The following is a 13921-nucleotide window of genomic DNA, read 5'->3' on the forward strand; positions in this document are numbered from 1 at the left end:
ACCAAGCAAAGAGCTGACTTCAGCCAAGTCTTCAGGAAAATCACATCCAACTTGGAGCCCTCCAATGAACAATACATTCAGGACTCAGATTTTCCAAGGCTGTTATCACAGGATAAGTGAAATTCTGAAACAAGACCCCACCCATGCATGTGAAGGATTCCAAGCCAAAGCAGTCTTAATGAAGGATTTTGGCCACAAATGTTGACCATTCTTTTTCCCTCACTGATGCTGATTGACTCACTGAGTTCCTGCAGAAGATTGTATTTTGTTTGCTCACCTATGCTCTTCTGGTTGGTCTGCTTTCTCTGTGGAGGCCGGTCTGCTTTCTCTGTCAACTTCCTCATTACTAGATCATCCCAAGCAATCCAGCAACTTTCAGCGATGTCTCCTCATTTTTGGGTTTTGGCTGCATCAGAGTACAGTATTCATGAATACAGTACCCAGGCACTGTACTCATGAAGGAATACTTCCATCTACCTTCGTTCCAATGAGGAACAGGAGGAATCTTGGGCACTGGAATTTGACAAAGTTGCTGGTTGCCATAAGTGCTACAAGCTCCTGACTATATTCATGTGCCCATAAGGATTTCCCTTTAGGGTGGCACGGTTGGCATAATGGTTAGCACTAGGCCTTTACGGCGCCAGCAATTGGGACTGGGGTTCAAATCCCATGCTGCCTGTAAAGAGTTTGTATGTTCTCTCCATCTCTGCATGGGTTTTTGCCGGGGGCTCTGGTTTCCTCCCACCATTCAAAACATAGGGTAATTGGATGTAAATTGGGCGGCAAAGACTCATGGGTCGAAATAGCCTGTTACCATGCTGTATGTTGAAATTTTAAAAAAATTAAATTGAAAACCAATACCCTTTAATATTAGGAGTTTTCCACATTCTCAGTGTGCCTGGTGCATTTCAAGACGATTTTTTCCCCTTGTTGAATGTTTCCAGTACCCTCTGTTTTTATTTCAACAAGTCGAGCAGCACCTGTGGAGGGGAAAACAGATTTGATGTGTCAGGTTGACAATCTTACACCAGAATTGGAAATTGTTAGAAATAAAACAAGCTTTTGCTTCCACTATTCTACTTCTGCATTGACATTTAAAACTTAATTTCTCATTTGTAATTTTCCTCAGTTTTGATGAAAGGACATCAATCTGAAATGTTAAGGGAACACAAATAACTGCAGATGCTGGAATCTTGATCAAGGAATGAGAAGCTGGAAACAATGTTCCCTCTAATTTTTAATAATCACTGTGCGCAAAAATTTTATGTTGCGCACTGATTGCTTGTGCAAATGTAAACTTGAAACTGTTTCAAGATCATTTTGGCCTAGCCCATCTCTCATGGTTAATAAAACTATATTGGCATGTTTTAATATAAATACAAATACGATTAACTACTTGTTTAACTGGCTAACTAGTTAACAGAAAGTTAGCTAAGAGATTATTTTCAATCAGTATAATTATTAATTACTACATTATTTTAGGTAACTAACTTTTTGTGCACACATTAATTTTCTTTGTGCACTGATTGTAAAACGTGTGTGCAGGAGATAGATCACTTCCAGTTTTTTTACCAATAGGCAATACCTCCCATTGATCAGGACTTGCATGTCCTCAATGAACCCTTAGTGGCAGCCATAGTGTTTGCTGCTGCTGTCTTGCAGGGAGTACCCTGAGAAAAGTAGCTGTAGAGATTGTAGAGGCATTAGTAATAATCTTCCAAGAATCAGTAGATTCTGCATGGTTCCGAAGGACCAGAAAATTGTAAAAGTCACTCCACTATTTAAAAAGGTAGGGAGGCAGCAAAAAGGAAATTATAAATCTGGTTTATCAGCTCTTAGAGTGTACTCCTTGGAATTCAGAAAAATGAGAGGGGACCTCATAGAAGCATTTTGAATGTTGAAAGACCTGGGCAGAGTAGATGTGGCAAAGTTATTACACATGGTAGGGGAGTGTAGGACAAGACGGCACAACTTCAGGATGGAAGGGTACCAACGTAAAACAGAGATGCAGAGAAATTTCTTTAGCCAGAGAGTGGTGAACCTCTGGAATTTGCTACTATTTGAGACCGTTGTTGCTCTGGTGGATATATTAATTATCTTTTTTTTCTTTGGCTTGGCTTCGCGGACGAAGATTTATGGAGGGGGTAAAAAGTCCACGTCAGCTCGTTTGTGGCTGACAAGTCCGATGTGGGACAGGCAGACACGATTGCAGCGGTTGCAGGGGAAAATTGGTTGGTTGGGGTTGGGTGTTGGGTTTTTCCTCCTTTGTCTTTTGTCAGTGAGGTGTTTATCAGACAGATAAACACAGGGCTGCCATTCCCAAACAGGCTGTGGAGGTCAAGTCGTTCAGTGTATTTAAAGCAGAGATGGGTATCTGAGTAGTTAGGATAAGGTTACAAGGAAAAGGCAGGGGAGTGGGGTTGAGTGAGATAATGGATCGGCTCATGATGGAAATGCAGAGTGGAATCAATGAGCCAAAGGGCCTGCTTCAGCCCCTATATTTTATGGTATTATATTCCACAACTTGAATGGTCAAAGCCCTTCTCAGACAACTGCACAGAAAAGATGTGAAATCAGGCAAGACCCTGCTGGAAAATAATCTGTTGCCTTTTACTATTTGTTTTTGGTTATAATCCTCTTTCCCATCATTTTCTGCAGAGGAACTTGACACAAACCACAAGAACACTTCAGCTCATCAAAGATAGGTTCAATCCAACTTCTAGGTACATGACCACAGCTGGGCCTGTGTGTTTCTGATCAACTATGAATTGTACCTTTCCCTGCCTTGTTACTCATTCATGCAACTACAACTGGAATATGCGGTAAAGCCAAGGAAATTAGATGTGTACATCATCATCACTTCATTTTAATGATCTGCAGAGACCGTTGTTGCTCTGGTGGATATATTAATTATATCAGACAGATAAACACAGGGCTGCCATTCCCAAACAGGCCTGAGGCACATTATCTGATCAGCAATCTGATTGAATTCTTACAAATTTCCTCACTTTGAATTTCTTTAAAGAAGGTTAATTATAAGAATAGTGGCAAAAGAACATAAGATTGTTCAGGAACAGGAAATTAAAGATCAAACAGGCCTAATCTTTTTGATCTCCATTCTACCCCTGCTGCCTGATACCATATTCCTCCATTCTTTTTCCTTGCAGAAACTTTCCTCGTTCCTTATTAATTTTTTTGTCTCCGTAGTTTTCTCTGACAGACTTGCAGAATAAGTTTTCAGTCAAGGAAAAAGCATGAACTGATACCAATGACTGACAATGGTAAAGCATACTGCTGGTTATAGCTTCTTCTCACTTTCTTGGCTGCTGGAAATGCTGCAGGCACATCAAGCACACTCCTTCTCAGATGCCAATATCACACTCTACACAGTCAGGGGAATAGAGGCCCACATTTCTGGTGTCAAACCAAGCACAGATGCAAAGCTTAAAAAGAAAACTAGTCATGTGGAAAATACAGAAAAATTGTCCACCAATGAAATACGCCTGATCAGTACAGGAGTCGAATGCTTCCTCAACAACCACATAAGGGGAGGCAACTAATTTGATTCTGTGTTATGATCTGTGATATAAATTATTGTAAGTTGAGACAATACCGCACTCTACCATTTTTAAAATTTAAACGCTGAAAACCATATGATTTAAAATGAAAAAAATACTGAATGATCACTACCTTTTTTTAATTTAATTTTTATTTAGACACTGAAAACCTTTATTATAACATGATTTGACACGACGAAATTTGACGCGACACAACTCTGTCTTGAGCCCGAGGTTGCATCGGGTAACTAGAGGCAATGGCATCACCTCATTGTGATTTGGAACACATACACAGATTGCTGTCACTTTCTGCCCCTCTTCAATCTCTCTCTCCCTCCCCAGTGACGGAAATCTGTGTAGTCGATGCGACTCTGACTTGATGCGATGTGAATTTGATGCAACACAAATTTTACATGACGGCTGATTTGCTGTACAGTACTGTATAGAGCACTCATGACCGCAAGCATTTGCTGAACGCTACTCTCATGTAGTGTCATTGCATTACTGTGCCGCATATCGCAAGTGTGGGGAAACATTGCAACTTGAAACCAAAAATACCAGATTGTGACTTTGAAATATTGCAAGTTGGGACATCGTCAGTCACGGTCTATCTGTAATGTGCTGTGCTGGGATTTATATAACATTCCTGCTGCCAGAAAACATTGTATCATTTGATGTGAGCAGGTGGGAAGACTGTTCATTTCAAAGTGCGTAGATGGGAAGCAATTAAGGTGATCATTAAAGGGAGCACTGAAGTAGGGCTCAAAGAATTTTTGAGGATCCTTACCATTCAACACACAGTATCTTTGACCTTCTACCATCAAGATGGAGATATAAGAGCATCAGAATCAGGACTGCCAGGCTGGAAAATAACTTCTTTCTGTCGGCTGTGAGATCGATGAATGGTATACAACAGGGGTGGCCAAACCACGGCTCGTGAGCCACATGCGGCTCTTTGACCTTTAATATGCGGCTCGTTGCCCGCCCGACTTGTGTTGCCGGTCTCTCCCCCTCCCCTGCCCATCTTTATTAGCTTGATATTTGTAGCATTGTATTTTGGTCATTAAAAAAATGATTATAATAAGACTAATGTTGTAAGGTGGAAATCTGATTAAAATATCTCTCATTTTTTTGGTTTACTTTTTTTACATATTTGTGTCTGTTATTACTGAAACTAATACAAATTAACAGTTTATAAACAGCACGCATGAATAAATATTATTGCATTTAATATGCATTTATTAAAATTTATATAAAATTTTTGTTACAAAATGTGTATGTAACAATAAAAACGTATATGTGTGAATTTTGTTCTTGTTCTGTGGCTCTCAAGCATCTGAGCTTTATCGTTTGTGGCTCTTACCTTAAGCAAGTTTGGCCATCATTGGTATATAATGTAATGTAAGGTCTCTTATAAATGAAATGAGTAAACAATTTCAAAATATTTATATATATTTATTTTATATTATATTTTTATTTATATATGTGATTATTATGTGCTGTGTGTCATATGTGTATATGTGTGCACTGTGCCCCAGAGAAATATTTCAAATAAATGAAGTTGAACTTGATCTTTATCCTTAAAGGTATTTAAAAAGTGAGAGAATCAGAGAAAAATGTCAACTCCATAAAGGTACGCAGGAATTATTCCTGCTGGAGTGGATGGGGTGGATCTCAGGAGGGACTGCCAAGAGGTAAAGAGACGGAATGTCCTGTTCCCTGCCTTGTCCTCCATGATAGTGTCTCCAACTAGGATCTGCTACATGGAACAGGATGAGACTAACTTTTTTTCTGTGAAATTCAAAGGCTGGAAATAAAGGGTTATTTATTCATACACAGGATACACTCCCAAAATTTACTGTCCACTATTTTAGAGGTTTTAGATGACAACAAGCAGGAGAGCCTTGATCACCCATTAACTTCAGATCAACTGGCAGGATCTATCCTATCCTTCAAGTCAAGTATAACTTCTGGAAGGTTCACTTGCTGGCTGTTTACTTGGCCTAATGCAACTGGATTGGCCAGAGATGCTGAAAGTATTCAACACAATTACAGAGTACAGGATTGAAATGAAATATTAATGAGCACCAGGCAAGGGCAGAGTGGTAGTGTTGTTATCGGGTTCATTCAGAAACCTAATGACTGCAGGGAAGAAAATGTCTTTATTCATTCTCATGGGTGCTTTCACACTTTCGAGGAGGCAGCGAGCCTTGGGTATGTTGGATCTGTCAGTTATATTGGCTGCCTTTCCAAAGCAACAGAGGCTACAGATAGAGTTCACGGTGGGGAGGGAAGTTTGAGTGATGTTTTCAGCTGCATTCATTATCTTCTACAGCTACTTATGACGCTGCACGGAGCAGCTCCCACACCGTGCCATGATGCATCCAGCAAACATGTTTTTAATGGTGCACCTGGAGAGTTATTGAAGAACATGGGGGATGTTCCAAACTTCCTTAGCCTTCTGAGAAAGGAGATGTGTTCATATGCTTCTTGACCATTGCGTCCACACATTTATCCCAGTTCAGGTCTGTGGAGATATTTATTCCTAAGAACTAGAAGCTCAACTTTTTTTTACTTCAATGCCATCAATGTAGACAGGGTTGTGGGGTGGGGTGGGGGGGGGGCGGTTACGTGATGGTGAGAGTCTAGGAGGTTGCAGATCCTAAGAGCTCCCAAACCTAGACCAGAAAACAGCATTAACAATCCAAAATCCAGGACAAAAAAGAGAAAAAGTCCTGTCTGAATACAAGACTAGGATGAGGAACCTTCAATCAACAAAAAAAAGGAAAAATACAGCAAGGAAATTGGCGGCCTGACAAGGATCCGAGACAAGTGGAGGTGCCTCGAGTCGGGAGCAATGGCGGTGCTGACCCGAGAGCCATCGAGGAGGATGCAACCCCCTGACCTCAGTACCAACAGGAGTTCCACAAACAGGCTGTGCCCGGGGTGGAGGAACGGTCCCGAGTGGCAGAGAAGGCGGTAAGAGCCTTGAAGCAGGTGAACAGGAATGAGGGAGGACAGCTGCTTCTCCCTCGCAGCTCGCGAGTTCATGCGCCAAGAGCAGTCTCCCTGACGGTCAGGGCCCGCTAGCGGTGTGTTAAGTTGGGGAACAGCGGGCTCAAGAGGAGCCAGCGTGAGTTCGGGACCAATGAGCTTCGACAAGGACGCAGAGGAGGTCAATCGGGATAGCGATCATGGCAATCGTGAGGGCTGCTGAGTCAAAGATGAGGGTTGGAGGGGCGACAGTGATGGCGGTAATGGCAGCGGTCGAGTGTGCAAAGGACCCAGCCATGGGACCAGGAGAAGCTGGAAGGCTGGGCTGCTACAGAAAAGGGAGGACGAGGTCCCGGAGCCCACCTTAAGAGATATTTTACAGATGCTGGCCCAAATGGGAAATAGGTTGGAGAAGGTAATGGACAGAAGGGCATATCAGAAAAATTAGGATGGAGGGGGCCCTGGTGAATATATCAGGCAGGGACAGAGATGGAGGAGAGATTGGGGGCAGGGGAGGATAGAATTCCCACAATGGAGCAAGAAATGAAAGGTCTCCTCAAAGAAAGAGATGAGGTATGGGGGAAGCTGGACTTGCTGGAGAACTTCACAAAACGCTGCAACATTAAAATAGTGGGATTGAAAGAAGATTCTGAGGGGGGGGATTCTTACAGAGTTCCTAACTAAATGGATCCCCAAAGTACTAGGAAAGGAGGCACTGGGAACCCACATTAAAAGACTGGGTCAAAGACCCTGGTCGATCCTTATAAAGTTAAAATATTTTAAAGATCGTGAAAAAATATTAGGGGTGGCGGCAAAAAGGTCAATTCAGAGGGGAGCTCCCTTGGAGTACAGGGGGTCGAAAGTGTTCTTTTATCTAGATATTAGTGCAGCTCTGCTCAAGAAGCGGAAAGACTTTGAACTGGTCAAGTGATTGGCAAAGCAAAAGGTGTATGTTTGTGTTCTATGTCATCCCGCTACCTTGAAAATTATGTTGCCGGGGCGAGGGGAAAGGAAATTTTTCACAGAAAAAGAGAAAGTGCATCAATTTATAAATATCCTGCTGGGATTAAATGGTGGTCCAAGTGGAAAATAATAAAAGGGGCGATAAGACTTAAAACTTAAAAATTGTTAAAACTGAAAGACTGGGAGGACTTGGATTTCTGTGTTATATAAAGAATGGGCTTTTGGCTGTTTTCTGATTTCAAAAATAAAATTATGATAAAAGATGCTACATGTAAGGGTCTGAGGGGTTCTGGTACTGGACGGGTGGAGGGTGCTGAGGGGGAGAATGGAGAGTAATGGTGGTGAGAGGAGGAGAGTGACCACCAGAGGTGTGAGTGGAGGGTGGCTGAGGGTGGCTATGATGTGTGTGGGGTATGTGTTCCTTTTATTATTTGGAGCGGTATGGTTGTGAGTGGGTATGTATGTTGTGGTGTTCTTTCCCCCAGCGCCTGTTACGGCTTGGATGGAGTGGAGCAATGGGCAGATGCTAAGAGATTGGGTTTGCGGTGGAGATGGGGGTAAAACATATCGGGAGGGAGCTCTGGTGCAATGGCTTAAAGTGTAAAGTATGAAACGAAAAAGGGCCTTGGCACACATTAAAAAAACGGGAATAGACCTGGCCTTCCTCCAAGAGATGCATTTAACAGAGCAGGAGCATCAGAAGCTAAAAAGTGGATGGGTGGGTCAGGTCATATCCTCCTCGTTTGACTCAAAGGCAGGGGAGGGGGGTGGGTAGCAATTCTAGTGGGGAAGAGTGTTCCAGTGCAGGTGCAGATGGTGATTACAGACAAAATGGGAAGATACATTATGGTGCGCTGTCAGATACATTCAGAATCCTGGACCCTAGTGAATGACTCCGCCCCCAATTATGATGATGAAAAATTTATACAGGACATTTCCCTATGATTGGCAGAGGCAAATGAAAATATTCTAATGGGGGTGGGGGGCAACGTTAATCTATGTCTGGATCCGGAGCTGGATAAATCCACAAAGTGAATAACAAGGACTAGAGTAGCAAAAGCCACAATTGGCTGCATGAGGGAGCTGAATTTGATAGATGCGTGGTGGAAAAAGTATCCAAGAGAGAGGGATTACTCGTTTTATTTAAAGCAACATGATTCCTACTTTTTTTTCTGGCTTCAACCCATGTAGAGGGTAGGATCATGGAAGCAGAGTATGGGGAAAGGCTTCTCTCACTCCATTCCCCTCTGGTTTTGACTATAGAAATCCCAGATAAATCAGTGAACCGGTGCGGACTCGAAAGGCCAACATGGACTGTTTCCGCTCCGTAAACGGTTATATGGTTATAAGCAGGACATGACATACAGGTGGCGTCTTAACATTCAATTGTTGAAAAAGCGAGAGTTTTGTAGTTTCATAAGAGCCAAAACAGCTCTGTTTTGTGAGGCCAAGTGCCCCTCTACTCCAGATAAATTCCTTCTGTGGGACACCCTTAAGGAATTCTTGAGGGGCCAGATAATTAGGTACACAAAGATGGTCAAGAACAATTAAATGAGGGATGTGGAGGAATTGGAAAAGGACATTACCCAATTAGAGAATGATTTTCAGAAAGAAGCTCTTACAAACAAGAAATTGGAATATAATTTGCTTCAGACATATAGTATGGAGAAGGCCCTTATGAGATTGAGGCAAAAGTATTATCAGTTGGGGGAAAGAGCTCATAAGGTCCTTGCTTGGCAGTTAAACACAGAACAAGCCTCTAAAACAATCAATGCAATACAAACAGAGAATGGCCAGATCTCGTATAAACCGAAGGAAATTAATGAGAACTTCAGAGAATTCTATGAAGGACTGTATAAATCTGAATTGACTGGGGATTCTAATCAAGCAGATGAGTTTCTGGCCATATTAGATCTTCCAAATTTAAGCCCAGAGGAGCATGAGGGACTAGACCTTCCTCTTACAGAGGAAGAGCTGGGGAAAGCATTGAGTGCGCTACAAGCTGGCAAGTGTCTGGGGGAGGACAGATTCCCATCTGAGTTCTATCGAGAATTTAAGGATTTACTAATGCCTCTGTATATGGAAGTGATAGACCAGGCCAATGGGAGACACAGAGCTTCCTGGAATCTTTTGCAAAAGCGATTGTTATGGCAATCTTAAAGAAGGGTAAAGATCCGCTTTTGCCTTCTTCTTATAGACCAATCTCCCTGCTGAATACCAATTATAAGATCCTTGCCAAGGCCCTGGCAAACAGATTGGCATTGCATTTATCTAAATTAATAAATAAAGACCAGATAGGCTTTGTGCAGGAGAGGCAGGCAGTGAATAACATTGGCAGACTGTTGAATGTAATGCATCCGGCACAAATCAGAAATGAGAAGGGATTGGCTGTTTCCTTGGATGCAGAGAAGGCTTTTGATAGACTGGAGTGGGAATTTTTATTTAAAGTGCTGAAGAAGGTGATTTAGGGCCAACTTTTCGAAATTGGATTAGGGCAAAGGTTACGACCAATGGAACAAATCTCTTCAGCTTTCCAACTTACCAGATCTAGCAGTCAAGGGTGCCCACTATCACTGGCTCTCTTTGTGCTAGCGATGGACCATTGGTTGAGGCCATTCGCCAGGACCCAGACTTTAAAGGTTATAGAGTGGGCCAGGAGGAGCACAAAATTAACTTAGTTGCTGATGACATGCTGATATATCTGACAGACCCCGCAACTTCTTTGCCTCAATTGCACATGGTATTGGAGAACTCTGGGAAACTCTCCGGGTATTAGATCAATTGGGGAAGAAGTGAGGTGATGCCAATCACTGAGGGGAATTATAGCCAACTTAAAGGAAATAGCAATTTAAAGTGGCCACAGGAGGGGATCAAGTACCTGGGAGTTAATATTGATGGCAATTAAAAAATAATGATTTATACAAGTTAAATTACACCCCTTTGCTGGAGGGAGTTGAGGAAGATTTAAATAGATGGATGTGCCTGCCCATAACATTTGTAGGCAGGGTTAACAGCATCAAAATGAATGTGTTGCCAAGATTCCAGTATCTTTTTCAGACATTGCCTGTGTCAGTGCCCTGGGTTTCTTCAAATAGTTGTACACAAGGTCAGAATGTTTCTCTGGAACGGTAAAGTGGCAAGGGTCTCTATGGAAAAATTAACATGGGACTACAATCTAGGCGGTTGGAGGATGCCAGACTTTAAAAAATATTATTGGGCAGCCCACTCAAGATACATTGCCTCTCTCTTCCAGGGAGGAGGTGTACCATCCTGGGCACAAATTGATCTGCACCTGGTAGGCAAGAGGATGGCAGAGGTCTTTATTTATAACTTGGATGCTAAATTGCTGTCAGGAAAGATGGGCAGCCCCATATTAAAACAAGTGATTGATATCTGGAACAAAATTAACCAATATTTTAAAGTGAGGCTGTCTCCAAAAATGCCCCTGACTCCAAATAAATTAATTACATTAATGGTAAGTAACAAGATCCTGAGCACCTGGCACTGTAATGGCATCAGGTGCACAGACGACTGTAATGAACAAGGGCAATTAATGTCATTTGAGTAACTCAAAAATAAATATGATTTGCCAAATCCCTGCTATCTTCAAATAATATTGGGTCATATTGGGTCCAAGTATGGCCCTACCTTGGTGCAGTGCCATAGAGGTCATGATTCGAAGGGGGAATGGAAATAAATTTATTTCTGCAATGTATTACCTGCTCCAGTCGGATGGACCCAACCGGGCCTCCATAGATTGAGGGAAAGATGGGAGTCAGACTTGGGTACTGTAATTGATGAGGGATGCCGGTCCAATTTATAACTACAGGTTGGTACAGTATAATTTCTTGCACCAGCTGTTTCTAATGCCGCAGAAAATAAATAAGTCAAAACCAGAACTCTCGGACCAATGTTTCAGATGTGGCATGGCGACTGGGACGTTCGTGCATACAACTAGGCCATGTCCGAGAGAAAATCATAGGTAAACAATTCCCACAGGACCCAGAGTTGTTCCTGTTGGGAAACAAATTTCAAATCCAATTTGTGTTAATCGCATTGGCAGTGGCCAGGAAGTGCATTGTGGCTACCTGGAAGTCTGACTCTAGTCTTAATATCGAACGATGGAATATGGAAATGCAGAGCTGTGTTCCCCTGGAGAAGATAACTTATAAATTGAGAAACAAATACAACACTTTTTGAAGGATTTGGCAGCCGTACACGTGGCAGTGATTGATTCCCCCATTCCCTGCCATAGTGTCCTCCCCCTCACACTCTTCCCGATCAAGGAAAGTCAGTAATATATATTGGCCTGTTGATTGCCCACCGAGCAGTGACAATCCCTGTTTCCTAATTATTATTTATTATCCTGGTGTGAGGTTTTTGTCGAAGTTTGAATGAGCTGTCCTGTGTTAGATGTGGGGTGGGGGGAGGAACTGGAAAGGGCGCAAGCTGGTTATGAAGTTAATAATGAGAATGGAGTGTATGTAAATTTGAATATGAGCTGCCAGGATGGCACTAACAATGTATATGGCTGTACAAGCTTGTGTGAAAATATATATAAAATATTTTTTTAAAATGCGGACAGGGCTGAGGAATTATTCCCCTCCCCTGAAGTCAATGATCATTGTTTCATTTACATTGATCATTGACATTGAGTCAACTATGCGTCAACTGTTGTCTTAGCACCATGATACCTTGCTACTAAATTCCCAATCTCTTTCCTTTATTCTGTCTCATCACTATTTGATACCTGGCTCAGTAATGTTATCAGGAAATTTGAAAATGGAGTTGGAACAGTATTTCACTGTACAGTCGTGAGCATAGTACAGGTAGAAATATAATAGAGATTGAGTACACATCCTTGAGGACCATAGATGTTGAATGTGATCGAGGGGGGCGATGTGTTTATCTAATTGCTGTCAGTTAGACAAGTAGTCAAATAGCCAGTTGCAGAGAGGAGAACTGAAGTCTAGGAATTAATTTGCTGGGGATGATGGCATTGAAGTCAGAGCTATAGTCTGTGAACTGTGGTGTAACATAGGTGTTCTTGATGTCTACGTGTTCAAGGGCTAGGTGGAGAGTGAAGGAGAGGGTGTTTGGCTGGCAGGCAAATTGAAGTGGGTCATTGCTGGGTGGAAGGCTGGAGTTTATGTGAGCTGTGACCAGCCTCTCAAAGCACTTTATGGTGTTGAATGTCAAAACCATTGGTCAGTGGTCATTAACTGATCTGTGTCCATTGCAGGAATATCCAGATAGCCATACAAACCATGTGACCTGCCCAATAGAGTCAACTATGAATAACTAGAGACTCAGTGCTAGAGAGGCAGGCCTGAGAGAGAATACTAATGATACTCCGAATGAATTTGCATGATTTTGTATTTTTCCCATACCTTGAGCTGCCTGCTGACTGACAAGACCTCAGAAGCACGTCGACAAGTAGGGATCACTGCTGCTCAATGGACCATTACATTTCTGACAGGTTCAAGATGTTGATTTTCATACACTCTTTTCCTCAAATGACCAAAGGCTTTCGTGAGCATGAGAATAAGTGAAGCTATCACTGGCATCTTTCTTCACTGGGTGATCCACATTTCCAAGAGCTCACATATGCATGGTGCATTGAAGGTGAGGACTTGGCAACGCCACGCTATGGGAGATAGGGACTGTCAGTGGCTGGGGATCACTGCTCCCCATTGGATCGTGCTGGGTCTTCTGGTCTTTAAATTTACTTTTTATTCAATTAACCAACGGATCTGCTGGTGCTTTGATGAATTTTACCTTGGCCAAGAAATGACTCCCAATATATGGGAAGGAGTCCACTTTCTCCAAAAGCATTTATTATATCAGGGGCAGTGATGAACAGAAGGGGCCTTTGTCTTGCAGATGCCGAGTATAAGGCATGTCTTCTCATATACTTTAGAGGATGAATCAAGAAGACTTGGAGATTTATCTCTGTGTTCACAAATGTAACCATTGTCTACTTGAGAAGAGATTTAGGTGATCTTATTTCCAGAATTTAATTGGCATAGGTTGAACAGTTTCTCATTAACTTTGTAGATGGGTTCCACTCTTATGGGAAGCTTGCAAGAGGAGAGGTGCAACATTGCAATGTTATTTTGGCACTGTTGTAGATCCATTGGCTTGATCACGGTTTGCTTGCCAATGTGATGGAGATAAAAAAAATTTGTGAGCAGACAAATATCAGAGGATGTTCCCCACCTCCCTCTCAACTGATGGAGTCAAAGACTTTGACAAGGTTTCCTGCTATCTGTCACAGTCAGGGTCTTTCTCCAAGGCTTTCTACCAATCCGCAAAGAACTGCTCCCCTAATCACAGACTGGATATGATCCTCACTGCACAACAAACTCCCAGAAAAGTGCAGAGAACAGCACTAGAAATACATTATG

At 42.3% G+C, this 13921-nt stretch overlaps 1 long non-coding RNA gene across 1 annotated transcript in view; it reads right to left on the reverse strand.

Annotated features, from left to right (window-relative positions):
• Positions 1–13921, reverse strand: part of LOC138742901 (uncharacterized) — a 119494-nt gene that overhangs the window by 19214 nt on the left and 86359 nt on the right. Inside the window, exon 3 of the long non-coding RNA XR_011344514.1 lies at positions 862–980. This is a non-coding gene — a long non-coding RNA (uncharacterized lncRNA). The remainder of the gene's footprint in view (positions 1–861; positions 981–13921) is intronic.

This window comes from Narcine bancroftii, chromosome 9 (assembly GCF_036971445.1).
Source record: "Narcine bancroftii isolate sNarBan1 chromosome 9, sNarBan1.hap1, whole genome shotgun sequence".
Lineage (NCBI taxonomy): Eukaryota > Metazoa > Chordata > Chondrichthyes > Torpediniformes > Narcinidae > Narcine > Narcine bancroftii.